Consider the following 15,609-nt stretch of genomic DNA (forward strand, 5'->3'; position numbering starts at 1 on the left):
TCTGCTTTTGTTTTTTTTAAAATTAATACATGTTGTCTATGTTTAATAGAAGAACAATAGTGTTGTGCCACAACTTTTTTCACTCTACAACACATGACACACTACATCATTCTTATGTAGGCGTTAACAGACATGTATGTCTGGACTCAATGTGTAATTTTCTATTCTGAATTTGTATGCTAGGAGGTCAACAAACAATTAATGAACGCAATATATAATGAATTAGGCCGATAAACCGCCCAATAACCGCCCGATAAGAGCTAAACCATTACCAATCCGCCCGATATCTTATCGGGTGGCTAGCGGATTAATACATTTAAAAGTCGATAACCGTTAAGCCAAACCGTTAAGAGTAATTAACTGCCCAATCCGCCCGATAAGCAGCCCTACTCGTAGTGGGTTGCTCATTTCGGCTCCAAATCACCAAATCTTCAACTTTCCAAAAAATTAAAATCGAGGTATTCCGACTTATTTTTTGTTAAAACTCATGTATAAAAAATACCTATTAGTTATTTTTTACTGTGTTCTATGTTATTTCGTAATTATTTTGCGATTTAATTAATTTGTTATTTTTTATCCGGATTATATTATTAGGGTGCTAAAAAAAATAGTAAAATAGAGAAAAATTGTTATTAGTTGTTATAAAAATGTTAATTAGTTATTTTTTATTGTGGTATATGTATTTTCGCGATTATTTTGTGATTAAATTAATTTATTATTTTTATCCGTATTGGATTATTTATGTGCTAAAAGATTAATAAAATAGATAAATTATTATTTTAGGAATAATTAATCTTATTTAGATGTTATTGGTGTACATATATGAATATGTGACTTTAATGTTGTTTAGTTCCCTGTAGTGTTATGTTGTGCCCGTAATTTTAATGTAGTGCTCGTATTTATAATGTAGTGCTTTTTTAGCGTAGTAAAATGTAGTGCCCTTTAGCATAGTATCTTTGTAGTTATTAAAATTAATTATTTAATTATCTGTTAAACACAAAATATCTGAAAAAACTGATAGTTCAAACACAAACTCTCTTGAATTATAGTCAACAAATATTAGAAAATAATATTAAAAAATAACAATATTTGACAAACTAAGTATTGTTATATGAATATTTAATAATTAAATCTTGTATAGTTATAAAAATTAATTATTTAATTTTATTATGGTCAAAAATAGGTGAGTAACAAACATACATATAAAATAAGAAACAAACATATAAAATAAGAAACTAACATATTCAATAATAAAAAAACATATAAAATAGTAAACTAACATATAAAATAATAAAGTAACATATAAAATAATAAACTAACATATAAAATGATAAACCAACATATAAAATATAAAATTATAATATATAAAATGTATCAACCTAATTAACAATATAGTAAAAATATAGAATAAATTTTAATATTAAACATATTGCAATATATTTAAAGATGTTAAGCAATTAAAAAAATAAAAATACTTTAATTAATATTGTTCAATTTACATTAGTCGTCATGGAGGTTCCGCCTGTGCATCCCGGACCTGCATTGCTAGAGCTACTGTTGCTACAGGCCGAGCATAGGTCTTCATACATATGGGAGGGGCAGTGTTTGTCCCAGACATTCCGCGCTAGACAGATAGACGATATGTGGGAGTTCATTAGGACCCACCCTGTCACGAACCGAAATTCTCACTTTCGGGACCGTGATAGCGCCTAGCATTTTACTTGCTAGGCAAGCCAACGTTAAAATAATTTTAACCATTTTTTTTTAACAATTTAATTTAATTAATAATAAAGAAACTAATAACTGGAATAAAATCTGAAATAAAATGAGTAAACTATAATAATAATAATAGCGATATCTAAATATCATCCCAGAACTGGTGTCACAGGTGCACGAGCTACTAGAATAATACAAATAAGGGTCAAAATGAAAATAAATACACAGCTAAAATAAAGTAGATGGGGACTTCAGAGCTGCAAACGTTGTGCAGCTACACCTCAAGTCTTCTGTGGATAGCTGAATCCGAGCAAATCTACTGTACACCGCTGGGACCAACTCCGGTATCTGCACAAGAAGTGCAGCGTGTAGTATGAGTACAACCGACCCCATATACCCAGTAAGTATCGAGCCTAACCTCGACGAAGTAGTGACGAGGCTAATGCAGGTCACTTACATTAACATGTACACAATAATAATAATAATAATAATAATAATAACAACAATATAGGAGAACAGGAATAAAAATTAAACTGGTAAATCATATCAACAATCAAGCCAACTCGACAGTCATAACCAATTATTACTTAAATCACTTTCCGTTGCGGCGTGCAACACGATCCCACAATATATTCATATTCAATTTTGTTGTTGCGTGCAACCCAATCCCACAATATACTCATTTTCATTTAATTCCATTTGCGGCGTGTAACCCAATCCTTAATATATCTTTTCAATCAATTCTGTTGCCGCGTGCAACCCGCTCCTCCAATATATTCACTTTCAATCAATTCTGTTGCGGCGTGCAACCCGCTCCTCAATAATATAATTTACCAATTCTAATAAAATAAATTATTCCAATAAATGCAATAATTAATATTGAATTATAAGACAACAAGCATATAATAATTATAATTTATTTAGAAACAAGTGATGACAAGTAGCAATTAATTGTGAAAATTAAGAAGGAAATATACAATTTAATATTTAGTATGCTAAATGTCAAATAACAATTAAGTCACATAAATCAAATAAGCATGTAGCAAATATAGCATGGATTCAAGGCATAATATTGAGCAATAAATATGAGAGAAATAATTAATATAATAATTAATTCATGATTTAAAATAATTTATGATTTTCAGATAAATATGCAAACAATCAATTTGATGACGTATAGGCACTCGTCACCTCGCCTATACGTCGTTACACATGAAATTCATGAAACAATAATTCAAGGGTTCTATTCCCTCAAGTCAAGGTTAACCACGACACTTACCTCGCTTCGCAACCAAATTCAAGATTTCAATAAACCTTTGCCTCGCGAATTGATGTCTGAAAGCTTCAAATCTAGTCACAAACAATTCAATATTCTCAACACGAATTGAAGGAATTAATTCCATATGAAATTACTAATTTTTCGAATTAAAATATGAAATTCATTTCAAAAATCGATAGTGGGACCCATATCTCGAATCCCGAAAAAACTCACGAAATCTGAACACTCGTTCCAATACGAGTTCAACCATACAAAAATTATCGAATTCCGACATCAGATTGGCTTTCAATTCTTAAATTTTTGTTTTTGAAAGATTTTATAAAAATCTGATTTTCTTCCATAAATTTATGGATTCATGATGTAAATGAGTATGGAATCATGAACTATAACTAATTTCGGATAAAGAATACTTACCCAACTCAAACTCGTAAAAAATGCCTCTGAAATCCCCAAAACCGAGGTCTAAAACTCTAAAAATGAACAAAAATGTCGGACTCCAGACATATATATTCTGTCCAGGAAAGTCGTATCTTTGAGATGCGACTTGTCTCAAAATGTTCAAGCCAAAAATTGCAGTACCAGCCTTCAGCTAATCGATCATAACTTTCTATACAAATATCCAAATCATGAATGGTTTATCTTTCTGGAAACGAGAATCAAAGAGCTACAACTTTCTTGTTTTGATAATTTCTAGATTCCTTATATATTGCGAGATATAAGCTTCCAAAGTCAGTCCTGTGCATCAGAAATTTCTGGCGATGCACACTGTCAGGAAAACAAAAACTGTATTACGAGCCTTCAGTCAATCGATCATAACTTCTGTACAAATGTCCAAATGCTAAATGGTGTATCTTGCTGGAAACTAGAATCAAAGGAATACAACTTTCATCTTTTGATAATTTTCATATTCCTTATAGATTGTGAGATATAAGCTTCCAAATTCAGCCATGTGCATCAGAAATTTCTGGCGATGCACAGGCAAATAAAAACTGCATTACCAGCCTTCAGTCAATCGATCATAACTTTCTGTACAAATATCCAAATGATAAATGGTTTATCTTTATGGAAACTAGAATCAAATATCTACAACTTTTATGTTTTGATAATTTCTAGATTCACTATAGATTGCGAGATATAAGCTTCCAAAATTAGCTCTGTGCATCAGAAATTTCGCACACTGCTGTCGAAAACCAGTAGTTAAAAATGACCTAAATATTATCTGAAACCACTGCGAAACTCACCTGAACCCCTCGGGACCCCGTCCGAACATACCAAAAAGTCTCAAAATATATTATGGACCTACTCGAGGTCTCAAATCACACATAACAACGGCAAAACTATAAATCGCGCGTCGATTCGGACTTATGAGTTTATGAAATTTTCAATTCTATAACTCGCGGCGAAACATGCCAAATCAATTCGGAATGAACTTAAATTTTACATGCAAGTCATAAATGATATAATGGAGTTGTTCTAATTTCCATAATCGAATTCCGACCCCGATATCAATAAAGTCAACTCTCGGTCATACTTTCCAAAAATCTTCTATTTCCAACTTTCGCCAAAATGCGCTGAATTGTCCTACGGACTTCCAAATCTAAATTCGAATATGCGCCTAACTCCGAAATCATCATAAGAATCTATTGGAATCATCAAAATTCTATTCCGGGGTCGTTTGTTCAAAAGTCAAATCTCCGGTCAAACTTTAGAAATTCAAGCTTTATAAAATCAAATCTTTTATATTTTTCAAAACCTAACGGAAAATGTGCCTATGTACCTCAGAATAACTTTAAATTTTGTACATAAGTCATAAATATTGTTACGAAGCTGATCAAACTCTCGGAATCTAAATCGGGACCCGGTATCAATAAAAACCCAATTATGACCAAATTTATGAATTCTGAAACCTTTAAATTTTTAGTTTCCGTTAAATGCCGATAATTTGAGCTAGGGACCTTCGAATTTAATTATGGGCATACGTCCAAGTCCAAAATTACAATACGGACCTACCAGAATTGTCAAAGTACTGATCCGGGTCCGTTGGTTCAAAACGTTGACCGAAGTCAACTCAGTTGAGTTTTAAAACTTTATTTCATATTTTAATCAATTTTTCAGATAAAAAATTTCTGAAAAAATTTATGGATTGTGCACGCAAGTCGAGAAATGCTGAATAGCGCTTTTCAAGGTCTCAGAACACATAAATAGATATTTAAAATTAAAGATAATATATTGGGTCATCACACACCCACTCTATCCCCATATAGTTAAACGCCTTCAGGATACGGGTTTCTACAGGATCATAGATATCGCCCGGTTGCAGTTCGAATGGGGGTTGATCATGGCTATGATAGAGCAGTGGGGACCGGAGACACACACGTTTTATTTACCCATCGGCGAGGCTACCATCACGCTTCAGGACGTGGAGGTTTTTTTTGGGCTGCCGGTTGATGGATTACTTGTAGCTTTACTGCATGCTGTTAGAGAATATACGAGATTGGATTACCTACAGATGTTGCAGCAGCTCACCGGTTTCCAGCCAGTGGAGGAGATTGCATTGAGTGGGGCTAGTTGTTTGCAGTTGATGTCCGTCCGGCAGAATCTGGAGGTGATGGATGCAGACATTGCGGATGATACATCGGATCTTCTTATTGATCGGTTAATGAGATTGGTGATGCAATGTTTGGTGGTTTATTATTCCCGAACACTTCGGGAAACCTAGTCAGATTGAGATTTCTTCATCATTTTGAGCGGCTAGATGATTTACCTGGTTATAGTTGGGGTGCAGCTATTCTAGGTTACCTTTATAGGCAAATGTGTCGGGCAAGCATGGGCGCCCAGAGAGACGTTGCCGGATTTTTGCCGCTGCTGCAGGTGTAAACATAGTCAATTCTTTTCATGATTATAACATACATAGTAAGAAATAACATAAATTTTACGTCCTTAATGTATATTAGGTTTGGGCCTGGGAGCGGTTCCTACAGTTCCAGCCACCTCTACCACCCATCGCTCCGGATGTACCACCTCCACTATTTCTCCCTTTAGCTAGGAGGTGGGTTGATTGGCGAGGCTACGGACGTGAGGTCGAGCCTCGACATCATCTCTCCTATTACAGGGATTTATTGGATTTGCTTGAAGGCGCGCAGGTACATGTATACTTAAGTTTACTTGGCCTAGCTTTATATGTGTTACATTTACTCACGATTCTTGTTTTTACTTAATAGTTCATATGGAGGCCATACAGCGACGAGCTAATAACTGTTTTGCCCAATTATTGCTCGAGCGGCTGAGTTATGTGGAGCTCTTACGTCCCATTGATGTGTCTCGATATTGTCGAGCATCATGCTATCGAGCGAGTCCTTCGCCAGTTTGGTCGACCACAGCTTGTACCTAGTCCGCCCTCTTAGCTTAGGACACATTACCAGTGGGATGATCGTTCCAGGGTTGACCAGACATACGTGGCCTGGCTAGAGGCACAGATTGAGATTTGGGACCGTTGGTATGAACTGAGTCCGCCACCCCCCTCCACCTGAGCATACAGATGGTGAGCATGAGTATATGGGCTGGTATCGCAGCGTTACCCGACTTTTCATCGGGAATCCCGTTCATCAAGCTGGTGGTCGGTGCATTCCGTACGCTGGGAGGCATGAGGCACTGGTATGTTATTTGTTATACTTACTTATGACGTTAACCTATCGTACCATAATTAATATTTTACATGTTGTGCAGGCTATTGGCTTACATTTGTTCCACCTGTTGGGACTGCAGATGTAGCAGCATACCGGCGAGGGAGCGACAGCTTTGCACGAGTATGGCCGGCAGGTTACAGATCTGGCTTCCCGGACATTGAGGTGAACCCGAGATGATGAGCGCTTAGGATACGAGGCTGATTATGTGCCGTCAGAGCAGTACCATCGTGGGCCAGCAGTGGAGCCTGAAAGTGGTCAACATGGCAGGCGTGCCCAGAGAGAAAGTGGTGTCCCACGAGGTCGTGGGGGTCGGCGAGGATGTGGTCCCCAGCAATGGGGCGTTGAAGCGCCTGTTAAGGATTTTGGAGATGATCAACCGGGTGACCACCCTGAGCCAGACGATGCTCCTCATGATATGCTGTCATTCAGCCTTCAGCTGATGCTAGGGACTTCGCAGGTGACCCCGTCAGCTCCATTGTTGATCGCGGGCATGGCCATTATGCGTCAGGAGTGGGATCAGTATTTCCCTGGTCCCCCAGAGCTATAGACGGTTGTTGATGATCGTCCGACACGAGATGTGCATAGTGGGCGCCAACTGAGTTATGGCTCATCATCATCGAGGGATGCTGAAGATCTTTCACAGACGCAGGTTTGTTTGTATTACTATTATTTATATTTATTTTTATCTCATTGATTAGTCATCAATATCTAAAGCGTTTTTATTTTTTTTTAAAGACATCTACCTCGCCCGTCACGGAGGCCAGTTTGTGCGATACTGACATGCCTGAGACGAATGATTATACTCAGGTGCCTGCCGAGACCATGGTAAGACCATTAAAAAGTTTTTAGCTAACACGTACATTAGTAATATGTATTTCATATACTAAAATATCTTATTATTCTGTAGGTTACTGCTGGACCGACGACCCCTTCTACCCGAGCATGCCAGCCTTACCGACGATCATGCTTCAGCGCATCCTCCGATAAAGAGGCGACGTGATGAGGATGATCCTGATAGTGTAGCCGGACGAGATGGGATGCGCCTCAGGCCAGCCAATGCTTTAAAGCATACAGGATGTGGGACACATTGATATTTATGATTATCTGTATATATGACATTAAGTATATAATAGCAACATTATTTATGTTTTACATTATTTGGGCATGTGTTTTTATTTCTCGGGTTATTTATTAGTGTAATACTACAACACAAAAACAAAAATGACAACTTAACATAATTTAAATTCGGTACAATTAATGATAATACATGACACGTAAAATATAAAGATAAAATACTACACTCAACACATCCATGTGTTTGTTTAGTCATTATCGCCCATTATTCTGTGCTTCAACCACTTAAATTTTTCTTCCAACCTATTTTTTTTATTTTTCTGCATCTTTTAGTTTCTCCTTCACTGCCGCAAGTTGTTGTAGTAGTTTAAAGATCTGGAGTTCGTATTCACCGATCATATTCCAAACATACTGCAAACACGATTTGTAGTATTCCTGATTAATGGGTTCATCATACCATTCTACAAATCTACATTGATTTTCGTCCTACCAATGGGTATTATAGCACAATACTATTAATTAACATATTATATAAAAAATATTAACAAATATTTTTTTCAAAACAATAACTTACAAGTTGTTGACAGATCCAGCGTCTGCGCCCCACATTACTATTTGACCAACATGACTTGAAAATCGTACGTTTGCCACAATAACACCTTGGTACGTCATTGCGTCCAGATATTTCTTAGTGCAAGAAAAATGAAAAAATAATGGAAATTTTTTCTATATTATTTGGTTAAGCGCAAATAATAACTAAAATGCGCTAGGATTTTATAGGCAAGATAAAACACATAACGCATATTGGTGGCGCGCTATGTTTCGCGTGATAATGATTCTTTAGGGTACAAGGCAGCTTTTTCAGGCCGACAAGATAATACACATAACGCATATTGGTGGCACGTTATGTTTCGCGTGATAATAATTCTTTAGGGTACAAGACAGCTTTTCCAGAACGGCAGCTTTTGCAGGTCAACAAGACAATACACATAATGCATATTGGTGACGCGCTATACTTCGCGTGATAATGGTTCTTTTGGGTATAAGACAGCTTCTTAAACTGAACCAAGACATATGTATTCAAAGACCATTTGTAGAAATATTACAACATCCATTTAAAAATGCCACTAACATTTAATAAGTGGTTCAAAAAGAGGCAAAATGGTAAAGGTAGTTCAATAGATCCCCACAGAACACGTCTTAACACTATCGATCCCTACCTTGAAAAAAATATACTAGGTTGCTATACTGATTTGGTTGATGACAAGTGGTATGGTGTTCTGCGTATCTTGGAAAATAAGCCTATTAATATACACATCGATCTCAAAGTTGCAGGGCACATTATTGAGGGCTAAGCGCATTCTACAAAGCTTGAAGGTATGTGAATTTGGGGCAAAAAACTACAATGGGTTCCCCTTTACTCAAAACGATATGATTATGAAATACTATGTCATTGGCATGGGCTTGTTGTGCCACAAGCACTATATGCAACCTTCCAAACAAACATACACAAAGATGAACCAAAAGTGATTCGGCATTTGATGAAGGAGATTCTAGAGATGGAAAAGGCACTAGCAGTTCATCATGCAATGAATGATCTTAACTTCCTGAGAGGAACGGAGGATCAGTACTGGGATTTATTAGAAAATGAGAAATTGCATAGAGACAATGATTATCCTTTTTTCCCACAATTGCCGAGTGGGAGGGACTACCTAAGTTTCTACCACAGACTTTGGACGTAGGAGTCCCGTATTGTTGTAGAAATCAAGCAAGTGGTCTTATTAATGATAGCGATGAAATACGAGAAATGTGTGTCAACTAGGGCCTAGATTACGATGCCCTCGGTCCCGAAGGGTACGTATATGATGTTGACGAAGAAGATGAAGACAGTGATAATGAAATAGTGCCAGACATCAATGATAATGGCGAATGACAATTATTATTTTTTCTTGGGGTGTATGTTAAATTTTTGTACTGAAGTATTAATGCTAAATATCAATTAGATTTAACCTCAATGGAAACATAATTTTATTTCATACATTTTGTAAACTGAACATATACATACACTTATTACAACAAATTACTACAATAAAACACTACGTTATCCTTCATAATTGGGCACATTGGATGAACTTCCACCATGAGTTGAATTACCACCACTACCCAAACCAGCTGAAGAACATTTACGACGGTCGTGTCCTATTTGCGAGTATATACCACATTTACGCGCATAAACGGTATCACCAACATCCATTTGATTCTGTATAGGGGTGTTCAAAATCGAATCGAAACCGAAAACCGAACCGCAAAAGTGGCTTATTGATATCGGGTTAACGATTTAACGGATGGGGAACATATTAAATTTTTTTTATTAATGGCTTATCGGTTTGGGGGCGGATTATTCAACTTTCTTAACTGATAATCCGTTAACCAGTTAAGAATATATATATATATATATATATATATATATATATATATATATATATATATATATATATAACTTATTTTTATCCATATGTTACTATGTATATTAAATAATAAAAATCTCTTCCACACTTCCACTTTTCGTACTTCCATTGTATTACTCTATTAGACATTTAGACTTTAGAAACCCTAACATCTAAAATTCTTAATTTCTCTTAGAAACCCAGCGGCCAACCCTCTCGCCGTCTCGCCTCTCCCTCTCGAGCCCTCTCGTCGTCTCGCCTCTCCCTCTCGTCACCTCGCCTCTCCCTCTCGCCAACTCGTCGCCTCGCCTCTCCCTCTCGCCAACTCGTCGTCTCGCCTCTCGTTATAGCCAGAGCAGCAGATGTAAGTTTCCACTAAGGCGTATTAGTTTTATTACATTAGAATTGCATATTTAATTTTTGGCTTTTCCATTACTTATTAGTGCTTTTTTCTGTATTCCTGAATATTTTTGTTTTTCCTATCTGAACAAAGCTTGGTTTGAGTCTTTTAGTTGAGGGTTTTATCTCTTTTAGTTGTTCTGATTTTAAGTGTGGCATCCGAATGTGCGTTTGGTACGGGAGGACGTCTTCTTGATTCATTTAGGAGTTTATTAACTCCTAAATTAGTGCAAACTCTAGTGTGTCTTCAAGATTGGCTTCGAAATAAAAAATTAAAATAACCTATTAGTGTTGAGGAAGATCTTGATAAAATCGAGCAGCTTGAACAAGGTAATAATATTGTTACTATATTTGTTGTATATAAGTGTTGTGGATATGCTTATATTCATCGCACGACTCATTATTTTAATTTTTTTCTTCAGATTTAGCTAGCGATGGAAAAGACCCTTCCGTAATTGACGTGTAGTGTTAATATATCTGGTAAGAATTCAAATTATGGATGTGCATCGATTCTGTTTCATTATAGCAATTTTGATCATTTCCCATGCCCCAATCTGTAGCACTGGATTTGTGTTTTGCTGCCTCTCTTTGGATGGCTACCTGGTATTGTCTATGTTGTTTATGTCCTCACAAAGTGAACAGTCATCTTCCTTCCCTATGGTAATTCTTCTCAAATTTCATACAATATACTACTAGTATTTAGGCAGAATAGTATCTGATTCCTTTTCTTTGACCCAATATACTGCAAAAGAAATTGAAAAAGCAAGATAGTGTCTTGCAGGTACAAGGGTGGCCTTTCAGTTTAGAGCTCTGTGAAGTTGTTTGACAGGAGAATTAGTTAAGTTTCTTGCAAGTAATTTCAAGTTTCTTTCTCTGATCCTTAATGCATTATGCATGTGAAAGGATGTTGTAACCGCGATTTGCTTTATACTTATGTTGTCTCTATGATTTGATTTATGACTACTTTGGGCAGTGCTTAGTTAAATCCACTCAAATGCTTTATTTCCTTCTTGGGGTTCAGTCACATGTCACTCTCTAATTTTATGCTAATTAACACTTCGTTGTATTCTCACTTAATTAACACTTTGTTGTATTCTCACTTAAGACACAAAACTAATGTGATTTTACTGCAATTATCTTCTTAGAATATTCACAAGGTTCTACACCCTTCGTTAACAGTTATATCATTTGGATTGCAGTTGATTAGTCTGCTTGTTCATTCGATTTGTCTATGTAACATTATACTTTGTTAACTAGAACATTCATAAGGTTCTACACAACTTTTATGAACTGTAATTCTGTCATTATGTGAACAAGACCAACAAACTAGCTAGTTGAACTATAACATTATACTTGGTGTTTCCAGTAGCCCTTTTATTTAATATTAGTTCGGTCCCATAATAAAAGTAGTCAGTCCAAACAGGTTTTTAATTATCGGGTGACCCGATAATAGCTAAACTGATACCAATCCGCCCGATATCTTATCGGGTGGCTAGCGAATTAATATATTTAAAAGTCGATAACCGATAAGACGAACCGTTAAGAGTAAATAACAACCTGATCTGCCCGATAAGCAGCCCTAGTTTCGTATACACATTCTTTTTTGCACTTGTCATTGACGCACGTACTCCTTGTTACACACCATTTTAAATGGTTTCGGCGGCCAATAATGCTCGTACCCAATGGCTACAACTATCCACTATAGGTGTTTAAGTATGCAGCAACACTATATCTTTATCAACGTACCTCGTTGCCGCAAAACATGTATGCTGAAAGTACTTCATGGCATGTAAGCACGGCATGTGATAGATGGACCATTTTCCACAAGAGCATAACCTTCTGGCTTCATTGACGGTGTGTGTATTATTCCCTCGGTTGTGATGAATAGCAGTGTGAACTTCAAAAATATTTTGCTCATTGCAATACTGCAAAAATGAATGCCACTATACTCGCTTCCTGTATTTCTCAAATCTTTTCATTAGTATTGGCTTAAATTCAACACCTCTTTCCATCAACGACGATGCACCTCTCGATCTTTCAGCAATCCTATCCGCCATCTGCTTGAATGACATTTACACCATAGAAGTGACAGGCAATCCACGTGCAGACTTCAATAACCCGTTGAAAGACTCTGACACATTTGTAGTCAGAATTCCTCATATCCTGCCACCATCCGCATGCAAAGTCCACTTGTCAAGATCATGTCGTATCAACCAACTATAGGCTCTTTGGTCTTCCTGCCTGATCAATTCCATTTGCCTCCTGAATTTACACTCTTGGTGATCTGTTGCGGCCATCCACATTAAATCATGCAAGTCCTTGTTCGGATAAGCCCTTTGAAAGTTGGTCTTCAAGTGCCTAACACAGTAACGTTGGTAGGCATACGGTTCCTGCTATGCACGCAAATTCTATACAGAACTTAAACTATCGTTATGCCGATCAGATATTAGACAAATACCTGAACGTTGTCTGACAACGTGCTTCTTCAAGTGGTTCAAAAATAATGTCCACGTCTCTTGGCTTTCATTGGAACAAATAGCAAATGCTAGAGGAAATATACTTCCATTAGCATCTACTGCAACGGCAATCAAAAACTTAATATCATACTTTCCATAGACATGAGTGTCGTCTATGGATATTACCGGCTGACAATGCACAAAACCATCAATGGCTAGTTTAAATGCCTAGAACACATATCTGAATATGTGTTCTAGTATTCCCGGACTCTGCTCAAGCTTCCATTCAATAATAGTCCAAGGGTTAAAGTGTTGCAATGCGGCCATGTACCTGGGTAGAGAGGCAAAGGACTTATCCCAGTTACTATAAACAATTTCAAACGCACGTTTGCGCCCGAGAAATGCCTTTCTTTTGGTAATGGTATATCCATATACTTGGTGGACAGATGTTATACACTCTTTGATCTTGTACCTTATGGACACTTCAATGTATGGAATCAAGACAAGATAAATCAAGTCAACATTCAAGTTAAATGATTCCCACTGAATACGTCCATTTCACAATTGTGGGTGCCAATGTATTTACCCACAACCCATATATTTGTTTTCAGCTTCCTCGCACGCAGCATCCAGTTACAACCCGTAAACCATCTACGATAAATCACCTTGTATACATCCAGAGATGACTCATGAACCACAATCTCATGATACTCTTTTATGTTGTACATTCACACTGCCCTACATAGGCGCACTTTATCAGCAAAAGCATGCCCTTTGACAGCACCGTTGCTCTAGATTCATCCCACATTGTTGTCCGAAATTCGTCAAGATCCCTTGTGAGGGAAGCCACATCCGGCATACTTGGCAAATGATCAAGGTAGGGAATCTCCCTTGAATGAAACGGCACGTGCGACTCGTACACTCTTGGTCTAACGGGAGGTAGAGCATGCTCCCTTATCAAATCAGGTTCAGCATTCTCGTTCTCATCTTCAACACCCCCATCAGGGAAGGGTGTGTCATCTCCAGACTCATCAGCATTGTTGTCATAATCACTATTCTCTTTATGACTCTGCGTATCTGCCAGATCCGGATTAAATATGTCATCTTCGGGCAATTGAGTAAGGACAAGACCTTTAAGTTGCTCGTTTTCACTGCACAACCAATAAAATAATGAGTTTCCCAAATTGATCCAAACTTTACATATAAACTTTATCAATTCACTTACAAATCATAATGTGTTGATATCCCATGATGCACATTATCTTGTTGATGATGACTCCCTGATGGACCACCATAATCCAACACACCAAAACTAGGCATATTCCAACTGGTCGTTGGTTCATAACTTGTAAAATTCATATTTGGCCGGTACCCCTTGGGAATATATGAGTGTTAATACAAATTCAATACATAAAAATAAACATCGTAACACAAAGGAAAATTGAAGTTTACCACTTGGCTTGTGGATTATGTAAACTTAGGGAGAAATTATTTTCTTGCTCCTCATTCGCCCGTGGAGATAAGTTTAGATCAGGCCAAACTCTTTCACCTGTAACTTGTTCGGCTAAAACTGCTCCAAAATAACCACCCAATGATTGAGGGATATCTCTACTTTGCAAAACCTCATTATTGCGAACGTCTTCAGCTTTGACGTACATTTCCAATATTTTTATCACAAGAAATTCCCGGTGTTCATCTGGAGTCCTCAAAAAAACTCTCAGAGTTTCATCGTCTTCGATGTTAAACTCAGCATAACAAGCAACCCCTTGCGGAGTAATAGAATACGGATATCTTCTGGTTACTTTAATATTCACCGAACATTTGCTCACACTTATTTTTTTACATAACAACGATATCAATGTATTGTACTCCATTGTAAGTGGCAACTTAACATGACAGTGCGGAGAATAACTATAGCATACTGAGTTATTCTCCACCACAACCTCCCTCCCCCCCCCCCCCAATATAATGAAACCCTAATTCTTCGCTTTTCAGACATTATGATAAAATGCAAAATAACTTAACGAACAAATACTTCGGAAGACTTGAAGGATCCTGAATGGATTTTTACAAAATTTTAAAACTCTTTAAATAAGGAAAAAATCAGTCTGGGGATACAATTATTTGATGTATAACGCCTTAAATATGCGCGATATACCCCTATGAATTATTTGTGTATCAGTTAAGTCCAGAAGAATTATTGGTGGGCTCAACTTTTATGTATAGCGCAGTTATCGACCGCGCAATACCTTATGAATTATTGGTGTGTCAGTAAATTCAATACAAGAAATATTGGTGGACCTAACTTTTATGTATAGCGCAGTTATTGACCGCGTTATACCTTAACAGACAAACATGCAGTTAAGGTATAGCGCGGTGAATAACCGCGCTATACATATTATGGTGCCAAGTCTTATTTTCACATATTATGGTTGTTTGAGTCCAAAGAAAACCACACTTTGGTTCTGGGCTCCGAGGTAAGTACCTCAGTATGAGCATTTGAGATAAAGGGAAGAGAAATTTTCTTATACGTATCATTTCATTTTATGTAG

This window comes from Nicotiana tomentosiformis, chromosome 2 (assembly GCF_000390325.3).
Source record: "Nicotiana tomentosiformis chromosome 2, ASM39032v3, whole genome shotgun sequence".
NCBI classification, from domain to species: Eukaryota; Viridiplantae; Streptophyta; class Magnoliopsida; order Solanales; family Solanaceae; genus Nicotiana; species Nicotiana tomentosiformis.